The sequence below is a fragment of the Lithobates pipiens genome, unplaced genomic scaffold, assembly GCF_037356315.1.
Source record: "Lithobates pipiens isolate NorthernLeopardFrog02 unplaced genomic scaffold, aLitPip1_a1.2 Scaffold_28, whole genome shotgun sequence".
Taxonomy (NCBI): domain Eukaryota; kingdom Metazoa; phylum Chordata; class Amphibia; order Anura; family Ranidae; genus Lithobates; species Lithobates pipiens.
In genome coordinates this window covers 21,011,734-21,023,874 of record NW_027507789.1, presented here as the reverse complement: position 1 = coordinate 21,023,874, position 12,141 = coordinate 21,011,734, and the positions used below count along the sequence as shown (strand labels likewise).

General features: G+C 46.2%; 1 protein-coding gene across 1 annotated transcript in view; it reads left to right on the top strand.

Annotated features, from left to right (window-relative positions):
* Positions 1–1,466: 1,466 nt before the first annotated feature.
* Positions 1,467–12,141, top strand: part of FASN (fatty acid synthase) — a 141,794-nt gene continuing 131,119 nt past the window's right edge. Inside the window, exon 1 of the mRNA XM_077458876.1 lies at positions 1,467–1,629. The gene's annotated coding sequence lies outside the window, so the exon portion shown is untranslated. The remainder of the gene's footprint in view (positions 1,630–12,141) is intronic.

The window sequence follows — 12,141 nt, the reverse complement described above, 5'->3', positions numbered from 1 at the left end:
CAAGTGTACTTGCAGTGCAAAGTGGATTTTCCTTTAGTAAATAACCCCCAATATGGATAGATTATGTGATATGTATAATATATGTTTATATGATCTGTATAGTTAGTAGATGTACTGTATATATGATGATCTGTACAGTAGATATATACATATAATGAGATGTGTATAGTAGATGCATATATATATATATATATATATATATATATATATATATATATATGAGATGTATACAGTAGGTGTATATAGTATACAGTAGGTGTGTATAGTATACAGTAGGTGTATATATATATATATATATATATATATATATATATATATATATATATATATATATGAGATGTATACAGTAGGTGTGTATATAGTATACAGTAGGTGTGTATAGTATACAGGAGGTGCATACAGTAGGTGTGTATAGTATACAGTAGGTGTATATAGTATACAGTAGGTGTATATAGTATACAGTAGGTGTATATAGTATACAGTAGGTGTATACAGTAGGTGTATATAGTATACAGTAGGTGTATACAGTAGGTGTATATAGTATACAGTAGGTGTGTATAGTATACAGTAGGTGTATACAGTAGGTGTATACAGGAGGTGTATATAGTATACAGTAGGTGCATATAGTATACAGTAAGTGTATACAGTAGGTGTATATAGTATACAGTAGGTGTATACAGGAGGTGTATATAGTAGGTGTATATAGTATACAGTAGGTGTATACAGGAGGTGTATACAGGAGGTGTATATAGTATACAGTAGGTGTATATAGTATACAGTAGGTGCATATAGTATACAGTAAGTGTATACAGTAGGTGTATATAGTATACAGTAGGTGTATACAGTAGGTGTATACAGTAGGTGTATACAGGAGGTGTATATAGTATACAGTAGGTGTATATAGTATACAGTAGGTGTATACAGTAGGTGTATACAGGAGGTGTATATAGTATACAGTAGGTGTATACAGTAGGTGTATATAATATACAGTAGGTGTATACAGGAGGTGTATATAGTATACAGTAGGTGTATATAATATACAGTAGGTGTATACAGTAGGTGTATATAATATACAGTAGGTGTATACAGGAGGTGTATATAGTATACAGTAGGTGTATATAGTATACAGTAGGTGCATATAGTATACAGTAGGTGTATACAGTAGGTGTATATAATATACAGTAGGTGTATACAGGAGGTGTATATAGTATACAGTAGGTGTATATAGTATTGTACAGTGTGTGGCCTTACTCTCCATCATCTGCAAAAGAAAAACGGAATAATGATGATGTGTGGGTGGAGGGATCGGCAGGGTGTAGGTGATTGTCAGCTCCTGGGCCCAGCCATGCAGTCACAGTGTGGGATCTCCGATGTGCCCCCCCTTCCTCTCCTCGGATCGGGGAGGGCCGGGATCACCCCATAGCCGGGCCCAGCCTCTCCTCTGATTGGTCGGCGGGTGCACACAGCTGTCAGCCCATGTGGCGTGGCCGGGAGAGGATGTCTGTCATTTAAATAGAGGAGCCGGAGAGGAGAGACATCACACCGGGGAGGAGGAGAGATACCGACCCCACCGCCACCTCACACATCCCCGGAGACACACCGGAGCACCGGCCGGGAGAGGACACACAGGTACGGGGGAGGGGGAGGGGATCATCTTTTGTCATAGATCTCTATGTGTTATCATCCATGATGGATCTCTGATCTCCTCCGCAGCATCTCCCCCTCCCCCCATCATCACAGTGCAGAGCTGATCCCTCCTATAGATCTCTGTCCTCGCTCATCCTATAGGATGGATGGATCCTGAGATCATCATATAGAGATAACACCTGAGCATCCCACATCCATGGATCTCCACTGCGATACATTTCTGTCCCTGGATCCCATAGAAGTAGTGGATCCCTTCATTACTGTGTAGAGGATCCCTCACTGACAGGACTGGATCCCTTTTACATCTCTGTCCTTATCTCACAGCAAGATCCCCAATCTACTGTATGAGATCTCTGTCCCTGGTCAGGTGGCCTCATACAGTAGCCCTGGGCCCTGATATGGATCTGTCTCTGGATCTCTGGGCCCCTGATATGGATCTATCCCTGGGCCCCTTATATGGATCTATCTCTGGATCCCTGGGCCCCAATATGGATCTATCTCTGGATCCCTGGGCCCCTGATATGGATCTATCCCTGGGCCCTTGATATGGATGTATCTCTGGATCCCTGGGCCCCAGATATGGATGTATCTCTGGATCCCTGGGCCCCAGATATGGATGTATCTCTGGATCCCTGGGCCCCAGATATGGATCTATCTCTGGATCCCTGGGCCCCTGATATAGATCTATCTCTGGATCCCTGGGCCCCTGATATGGATCTTTCTCTGGATCCCTGGGCCCCTGATATGGATCTTTCTCTGGATCCCTGGGCCCCTGATGTGGATCTGTCTCTGGATCCCTGGGCCCCTGATGTGGATCTGTCTCTGGATCCCTGGGCCCCTGATATGGATCTATCTCTCAATCTCACTGCTGGGTCCCTAGGCCCCTGATATAGATCTATCTCTAGATCCCTGGGCCCCTGGTATGGATCTGTCTCTGGATCTCACTGCTGGATCCCTGGGCCCCTGATATGGATCTATCTCAGGATATCAGTGCTGGATCCCCAGGCCCCTGATGTGGATCTATCTCAGGATATCAGCGCTGGATCCCCAGGCCCCTGATGTGGATCTATCTCAGGATATCAGCACTGGATCCCTGGGCCCCTGATATGGATCTATCTCTCGATCTCACTGCTGGGTCCTTAGGCCCCTGATATGGATCTATCTCTAGATCCCTGGGCCCCTGCTATTGATCTGTCCCTGGATCTCAGTGCTGGATCCCTGGCCTTTTGCTGAAGATCTGTCCCTGAATCCCTGGGCCCCTGCTACGGATCTTTCCCTGTATCTCAGTGCCGGATCCCTGGCCTCCTGCTGAGGATCTGTCCCTGGATCTCAGTGCTGGATCACTGGTATCCTTCTACGGATCTATCCCTGGATCTCAGTGCGAATCCCTGTCCTCTTGCTGAGGATCTATCTCTGGACCCCTGGCATCCTGCTGAGGATCTGTCCCTGGATCTCAGTGCCGGATCCCTGGCCTCCTTCTACGGATCTATCCCTGGATCTCAGTGCGAATCCCTGTCCTCTTGCTGAGGATCTATCTCTGGACCCCTGGCATCCTGCTGAGGATCTGTCCCTGGACCTCAGTGCTGGATCCCCGGCCTCCTGCTGAGGATCTGTCCCTGGACCCCTGGCCTCCTGTAGATGACCTGTCCCTGGATCTCACCGTAGTGATGGGCCCCTAGATTACTATAGAGGATGTGTTCCCTACCATCTCAGTGCAGTGCTGGATCTTTAGGCTCCTGCCTATTTGTCCCTAGATCTTGCAGAAGTGGTTCAAATGAATTTCCTATGCATTGAACACTCATTTGTTTTCATTCTATTATAAGGTTTGTTTTTTCAATGATCAGCCAGGAAAGGGTTAACGTGGGCTAGAATGTGATGCTGATTGGTCAGTGGTTGATACAATGGATGGAATGGAAGGTGCTGGGCTGCGGGCGATGGCAGTTGGTTATGGTGATCGGTGTTGCTGTGCAGCAAGGTGTGCCTGATAGATGACTTTACAATGACACCTAGGAAGGCAGGGGGTGGGGGGCGGACGGGTTCCTCTCCTAGGGATTATTATGGGGGGGGGGGGGGTGCACTGTGCACGCTGCTGTAGGACCCCAGTGATGCACAATGCAGAGAGAAGTAGGGCAGGCTGTGTCGGCTCACAGAGAAAAAAAAAAAAATGGAGTAGGGAGGAGGAGGGGCGCAGCCTGACTGTACCAGCCTGGAGGCAGCTATGGAGGACAATGAGCCGAGATCCCTTCTTCTTTATCCCATCCCAGGTGTGGCTGAGCTTTTTTTTTTTTCTGGGGGAATGATGGGATTAGAAGTAGGGAACGTGATGGCCTTGGCATGCCTTGGCATATGGCATGGAGGGCCTGCTAAGCGGATGGCTGGGAGGATGCTGAATGTGACAGGCAGGGTGCAGAATCCATTACTCCAGTGTTACTACCCGGTGACATCAGGATGGCGCAGTTCTCCGCTTCTAATTGGATAATGCAGTCAAGTAATTACACAGTCGTCCTCTTATCTTTAAGTGCCTACGGTGCTGTGCTGCATATTAGTAGAGGTCTACTTTCTTGCTATAGGGGCCCTCAGTAGTGGCCCCTGATGTCATCGAAGGGATGCACATAATATTAAGTAAAATATACAGCAAACGCACAATACAATATAGTCAAAGGCTATGAGTATGACGCAAGAGATGGTTCAAAAAGTGTGGACATGATTAGAGACTATGGGCCTGCTACGAGAGATGGTCAGAGACTGTGGAAATTCCACAGGACATGGTCAGAGACTGCGGGCCTGCTTAAAGACATGGTCAGAGACTATGGGAGTACTATAGGAGATGGTCAGACGACGGAAATACTACAGGAGATGGCCAGACTAAAGGAGTACTAGAGGAGATGGTCAGAGACTATGGGTGTACTACTGGAGATGGTTAGAGAGTATAGGAGTACTACTGGAGATGGTTAGAGAGTATAGGAGTACTACAGGAGATGGTTAGAGAGTATAGGAGTACTACAGGAGATGGTTAGAGACTATGGGAGTACTACAGGAGATGGTCAGATGACGGAAATACTACAGGAGATGGCCAGACTATAGGAGTACTACAGGAGATGGCCAGAGACTATAGGTGTACTACAGGAGATGGTCAGAGACTATGGGAGTACTACAGGAGATGGTCAGAGACTATGGGAGTACTACAGAAGATGGTTAGAGACTATGGGAGTACTACAGGAGATGGTTAGAAACTATGGGAGTACTACAGCAGATGGCCAGAGACTATAGGAGTGCTACAGGAGATGGTCAGATGACGGAAATACTACAGGAGATGGTCAGAGACTATAGGAGTACTACAGGAGATGGTCAGAGACTATAGGAGTACTACAGGAGAAGGTCAGACTATAGGGGTACTACAGGAGATGTCCCTAGACTGCAGAAATGCTACAGGACATGATTTGAGGCTACAAGAGATGGTCAGAGACTGCAGACATGCTACAGGAGATGGTCAGAGACTGCAGACATGCTACAGGAGATGGTCAGAGACTGCAGACATACTACAGGAGATGGTCGGAGACTGCAGACATGCTACAGGAGATGGTCAGAGACTGCAGACATGCTACAGGAGATGGTCTGAGACTGCAGACATGCTACAGGAGATGGTCAGAGACTGCAGACATGCTACAGGAGATGGTCAGAGACTGCAGACATGCTACAGGAGATGGTCAGAGACTGCAGACATGCTACAGGAGATGGTCTGAGACTGCAGACATGCTACAGGAGATGGTCAGAGACTGTGGAAATGCCACAGAACACAATCAGAGACTACAGACAGACTGCAAGAGATGGTCAGAAACTGCAGACATGCTACAAGAGATGGTCAGACTGCTGGGACAAGGCCATCCAGCGCCCAGGGCAAATATGCCAAACTGCGCCCCCCCCCCATTTCCCTTAGGGTTAGGGTTTAGGGCTCCCACATCCCTGCAAAAAGCCATTGCGCCCAGGCAGCCGTCCCTCCTGTCCACCCCTTGTCCCGACCCTGGGTCAGAGACTGTGAAAATGCCACAGGACATGGTCAGACTAGGGACATACTACAAGAGATGATCAGAGACTGTGGGAGTACTACGGGAGATGGCAATAGACTGCAGAAATGCCATGGGACATGGTTTGAGACTACAGGAGATGATCAGAGGCTAAAGACATGCTACAGGAGATGGTCAAAGACTGTGAAAATGCTGCAGGAGATGGTCAGAGACCATACACTGCCTTGTGCACTGGTGTGCAGTCATGTTGAAACAGGAAGGGGCCATCCCCAAACTGTTCCCACAAAGTTGGGAGCATGAAATTGTCCAAAATGTCTTGGTATGCTGATGCTTTAGGAATTTCCTTCACAGGAACTAAGGGGCCAAGCCCAACCCTGAATAACAACCCCACACCACAATCCCCCCTCCACCAAATGATTTGGACCAGTGCACAAAGCAAGGTGCATAAAGACATGGACGAGTGAGTTTGGGGTCGAGGAACTTGACTGTCCTGCACAGAGTCCTGACCTAAACCCAATAGAACACCTTTGGGATGAATTAGAGCGGAGACTGTGAGCCAGGCCTTCTCGTCCAACATCAGTGCCTGACCTCACAAATGCGCTTCTGGAAGAATGGTCAAACATTCCCATAGACACCCTCCTAAACCTTGTGGACGGCCTTCCCAGAAGAGTTAAAGCTGTTATAGCTGCAAAGAGAGGGGCCAACTCAATATTAAACCCTACAGACTAAGACTGGGATGCCATTAATGTTCATGTGCGTCTCAATACTTATGGTAATATAGTGTATTTTGATCTTTTGTGTATGGACTTGAACACATTGGGGTTCATTTACTAAAGGCAAATAGACTGTGCACTCTGCAAGTGCTGTTGCTCCAGAATTTAGTAAATGAGGGGAAGCTGTGCTGATTTCCATCATCCAATCATGTGCAAGCAAATATACAGTTTTTTATGAATTTTTCGTTGCATGTGATTGGGTATTCTTTGCAAAGTGAAGCTTCCCCTCATTCACTAAGCTCTGGAGCAATAGCACTTGCAGAGTGCACAGTCTATTTGCCTTTAGTAAACCAACCCCAATGTGTGATATGATTGGTAATTGAGGTCAATAAGAAAATTTAAAATTTTTTTAATACACTTTGAGGCCCATTAAACAGATGTATGTACCCTGTTTCCCCTAAAATAAGACCTAGTGTGATTGTCGGTGATAGCTGCAATAAAAGCCCTACCCCCCAAATAAGCCCTAGTTAAAGTCCTTGTAGGTCTTCTTTTCAGGGTAGGGCTTATTTTTGAGGAAACAGAGTAGGGCTTATTTGGGTGGTAGGGCTTATATTGCAGCCAACACCGACAATCACGCTAGATCTTATTTTAGGGGAAACAGGGTAGCTACTACAACGATTGAAGTGAGACTCTTCTGCTGTAAAATGAGCATTATACCCCCCCTCCCCCACCACGGAATAATAAAGTGAAATATCCCATCCAACATTCTTTAATTGTCCATCCAAATTGGTGTTGAGTGCAACAACATAAGTGAGACTCCTGAAAGTGCCAAATAACTCTGCCACCATGAACAGTAGGCTTCCCAGAGAAATGGACTCCAAAGGGTAAAGGTCAGTATGCACCCATGTGTTGTATAATTCCTATATAGGATTTGGGATCAGCCGCCACTTCCGTAAATGTCCTGACCAACACGATGTCCCCAGAACAGCCTCCAATAGTGCTGATCATCCAAAACTTATTTACTACAATCCATCACAGAATTTAAAAAAAATGACAACTGTAACATTTAAAATCCATACAACCATTGTGATGCAAACAGTGTGGCGCGATGACGCTGGCATCCAAAAGATCCTCCCTATACGTTTCGTCACAAACGGACGTCCTCAGGGGCCGATAGGACAGATTTCCATCTGATTTGCTTATGTAGAAGGATAAGGACATTTCATAAGTGAACCCTGATTTGCTGCTTTGTATAAACATGGAGAAGCTTTTAACATGTCAATGACGTTTCAGAAATGATTCAATCCTTTTTTTTTTTTAATCTGCAGCTTTCATTACAATAATATGTGGTGATCCTGCCATGAAGGTCATTACTCGGGCACTTCCTGTCAAGGCTGGGATAAGGGGTGGGCAGGAGGGTCGGCAGTCCTGGGCACTGTGGTATCATCTGAGATGAGGGGGGGCACCACAAGGAGATGGGGGGGGGATATTTGTGCTGGGAGGGGGAATTTGGAGGGTGGCAGGGGGTACGAAATGTTGTAGGAGGGGAGATTTGTGTGTGATAGCAGTGGTGATTTGGGGGGGGATTTGTATTGGGAGGGTGGATTTTGGAGGTTTGTGCTAGAAGAGGTGATATGGTGGATGAGGGGGGGGGGTAGTTTGTACTAAAAGGGGAAATTCTCTTCTTTTCTTTTTTTTTTTTTTTTGGAGGGAGATTTGTGCTAGTAGGGATGATTGGGGGGTATTTTGTATTTAGAAGGGGACATGGGGGTAGGGTTGCCACCTTTTCTGCAAGTCAAACCCGAACACCTTAGCGGCGCACAGCAATTATTATTTTTTTATAGTATAAACTATACATATATTTTGCCATTAAATAACATTTCTAAGAGTTCCCCTTTACATCAGAGTCAACAGAGTTCCCCTTTTACATCTGAATCCACAGAGTTCCCTTTCACTGTAAGGGGGGACTCTGCAGACTCTGATGTAAGGGAGAACTCTGGGGACTCTGACATAAGGGATGCTCTGGGAACCCTGATTTAAGGGGGAACACTGAGAACACTGATGTATGGAGAGGACTCTGATGTAAGGGGTGCTCTGAGAACCCTGATTTACCTTAGTGTACTCTCTCAGAGGCAAGAGAGAGAAAGGGGGGAGACTTCAGTCACGGACAGGGATGGATGGTGAGCTCACTCACCCCTTGGCAGTCAGCACCTCTCATCCAGATGTATCTGAGGCCGCTGGAATTTTAATTTCTGGCCCCTACTTTCCTTTTCTGAAGAAAAGTGCCACGGGTTGAATTGTGGGTAGTGGTGGGAGGAAGAGGAGCAGATCGAGCCCTTTCTCCTCTCCCGTTTGTGTCTGTTGTAACAGACACACTCAGCTTAGGCAACTGCAGGCAGCAACCCTGCTGGGAAGTCACAGTCCAGTCTAAATAATGTGTCCGGGTTTGAGGCAATCTGAAACCAGGAAGCACGATTCCAAACCCGAACTGTCCGGGTGAATCCCAGACAGGTGGCAACCCTACATTTTTCTGAAGAGTAAAGTGTTAGGAGAGGTGATTTGTGCTGGGGGGGGGGGGGATTTGGGAAGAGAGAGAATCCATGGCTGACACTCATTGGTCAGGGATGGCCCACTGTTGTCACCATCAGGAAATCCGTCCTGATTTACATCATGCAGCCATCATTGGAATGCATGTAGACAGGAAGTGGCTGCTAAGAAGCTTGTAGGAGATCTGCAGCACTGAGATGCAACGATGGGGGGGAAAAAAAAAAACGGTGAAAATGGTATTTTGTAAAAGGAAAAGTGTGGTGTTTGTTTAGTTAGCAAACTAAATGTTATTCACTTACATCTACTTTAGAGTTTGCACTTCTTATGAGTCACCAGGACGCATGTGAGCGTAACCGAGGCACAGTATTGTAAAAAAAAAAAAAAAACCTCTTTGTCACCATGAGTAGTATTAGTAATCAAGAAAAATTCTGTTTCCAAACCTGATCCGCCCCGTCACATGACTCATTCTTATAGACCGTCATTTACAAACTTTAAATTGAGGGCGGTTCACAGCACATGCAGTCCTGTGCGTTTTTGTTTTCTGCATCAAACACGCATTGGACAGCCGGTTACATGGATTTCGATTTCTTACCAGTGCAGTCATTTCCAGTTTTTTTTGAATTTCCGACGGAAAAAGTTTGAGCGCTGGATCTAAAATTTTCCGACGACAGAATCCGATCGGACTTTTTCCGATCGTGTGTAGAGAATTCCCACGCACAAAGTGCCACGCATGCTCATGGAGACGAAAGCTATTGGCTACCTAGTCCCGTCGTACGTTTTTTTTTTTTTTTTTTACGTCACCTCGTTCCGAACGGTCGAATTTTCCGACAAACTTTGCGCGACTGTGTATATGCAAGACAGGTTTCGGCAAAAGTGTGTCGGAAAGAATCCGACGGATTTTGTGGTCGGAAATGTCCGACCGTGTGTATGGGGCATTGGGCTTCCATTCCAACTAGTGTGACTTCAAAGTTGCGCCATTTTCGAACGCGACTTTGATGCATTTTTGCAACTTTACACTCTCTGGTACAGATTGGAACAGAGCCATTGAAATCAAACAACTTTATGTGTCAAAAGTTGCATGACAAAGTCGCACTAATGAAAACGGACGCCAAAGGAGATGGTACAATCAGATTGTAATGCGTGGTGGGCTTTAGGCAGAAGTTGGATTCATAATCTATTACATCAAAGATTCCCGCCGGTGACGGACTCTATGATCTTGCAGGTTGACGCTTGGAAGACGAGTGCAAAAGAATTTTCCCACAACAGAATCCGATTGGACTTTTTCCGATCTTGTGTAGAGAATTCCGACGCACAAAGTGCCACGCATGCTCATGGAGACGACAGCTATTGGCTACCGCCCTCTACCTAGTCCCATCGTACGTTTTTTACATCACCTCGTTCTGAACGGTCGGATTTTCTGACAACTTTTGTGAGACCGTGTATATGCAAGACAAGTTTCGGCCAAAATCCATCGGAAAAAAATGCGACGGATTTTGTGGTCAGAATGTCCGACCGTGTGTATGGGGCATTAGGCTTCCATTCCAACTAGTGTGACTTCAAAGTTGCGCGATTTTCAAAACGCGACTTTGATGCATTTCTGCAACTTTACACTCTTTGGTACAGATTGGAACAGAACCATTGAAATCAAACAACTTTATGTGTCAAAAGTTGCATGACAAAGTCGCACTAATGAAAACGGAGCCCAAAGGAGATGGTACAATCAGATTGTAATGCGTGGTGGGCTTTAGGCAGAAGTTGGATTCATAATCGATTACATGAAAGATTCCCGCCGGTGACGGACTCTATGATCTTGCAGGTTGGCGCTTGGAAGACGAGTGCAAAAGAATTTTCCCACAACAGAATCCGATCGGACTTTTTCCGATCGTGCGTAGAGAATTCCGACGCACAAAGTGCCACGCATGCTCATGGAGACGACAGCTATTGGCTACCGGCCTCTACCTAGTCCCGTTGTATGTTTTTTACATCACCTCGTTCCGAACGGTCGGATTTTCCAACAAACTTTGCGCGACCGTGTATATGCAAGACAGGTTTCGGCCAAAATCCATCGGAAAAAATGCGACGGATTTTGTGGCCAGAATGTCCGACCGTGTGTATGGGGCATTAGGCTTCCATTCCAACTAGTGTGACTTCAAAGTTGTGCGATTTTCGAAACGCGACTTTGATGCATTTTTGCAACTTTACACTCTCTGGTACAGATTGGAACAGAGCCATTGAAATCAAACAACTTTATGTGTCAAAAGTTGCATGACAAAGTCGCACTAATGAAAACGGAAGCCAAAGGAGATGGTACAATCAGATTGTAATGCGTGGTGGGCTTTAGACAGAAGTTGGATTCATAATCTATTACATGAAAGATTCCCGCCGGTGATGGACTCTATGATCTTGGAGGTTGACGCTTGGAAGACGAGAGCAAAAGATGAGTTTTGTCCGTCGCAGCCAAATACTGTACTTTTATTTTCCTCCCAAAAAAATGAAAGATTTCGTATGGCTGCTGTTGGTGGTCGCTCAACGTTTGCTCTGGTTTGAAGTTCTCGGCCCCCCTCTCTTCTGTCCAGTTTTTTTTTTTATGACTTTCATGGAATTTCCAGGCTTTTGGGGAAATAAATAGCAGTTTGGACCAGTTGTGGTTGATGAACATGACACACGAGAAGTGTGCTGAATATCCTCAGCAGAATTCCCACCAGAACCCTCCGTAACGGCCTCACAAATTGGCCTTCAAATATACGGCCGGCACATAGTAAGAGGTTTGTTCTCATTCCTGCATAGAAAAGGGGCGATTGTTGGGACTCCCGACTTGTCAAAGAATATTTGTATGTGAAAGCGAGCGACCCTGGACTCTGGAATGCTTTACGAGAAGATTTCTAGGCGCACGAGAAATAGATGATTTCTTAGAGCAGTGATGATTGAACTGGGAAATTTAGACTACACAATTCATGAGCCGTGCCAAGTTGTCCCCAGTCTTCTGTTCTTTGCTAAAAATATTGGAACTGTTGGCCATTTAGACCAGTGGTTCTCAACCACCGTGGCCTGCTGAAGGGCGGCAATCTTCCTCCTATCGGTCCTCCAGACAGCTGCAGACCCCTTGACCGCCCCAGAGGGTCTTCCAGCTCCCATATGGCCCCCAACCGTCCAAAGTTCTCTTAGCCTCCACAGTGCCCCAAATCCCTCACAGTGCTCTCCAGCCTCCA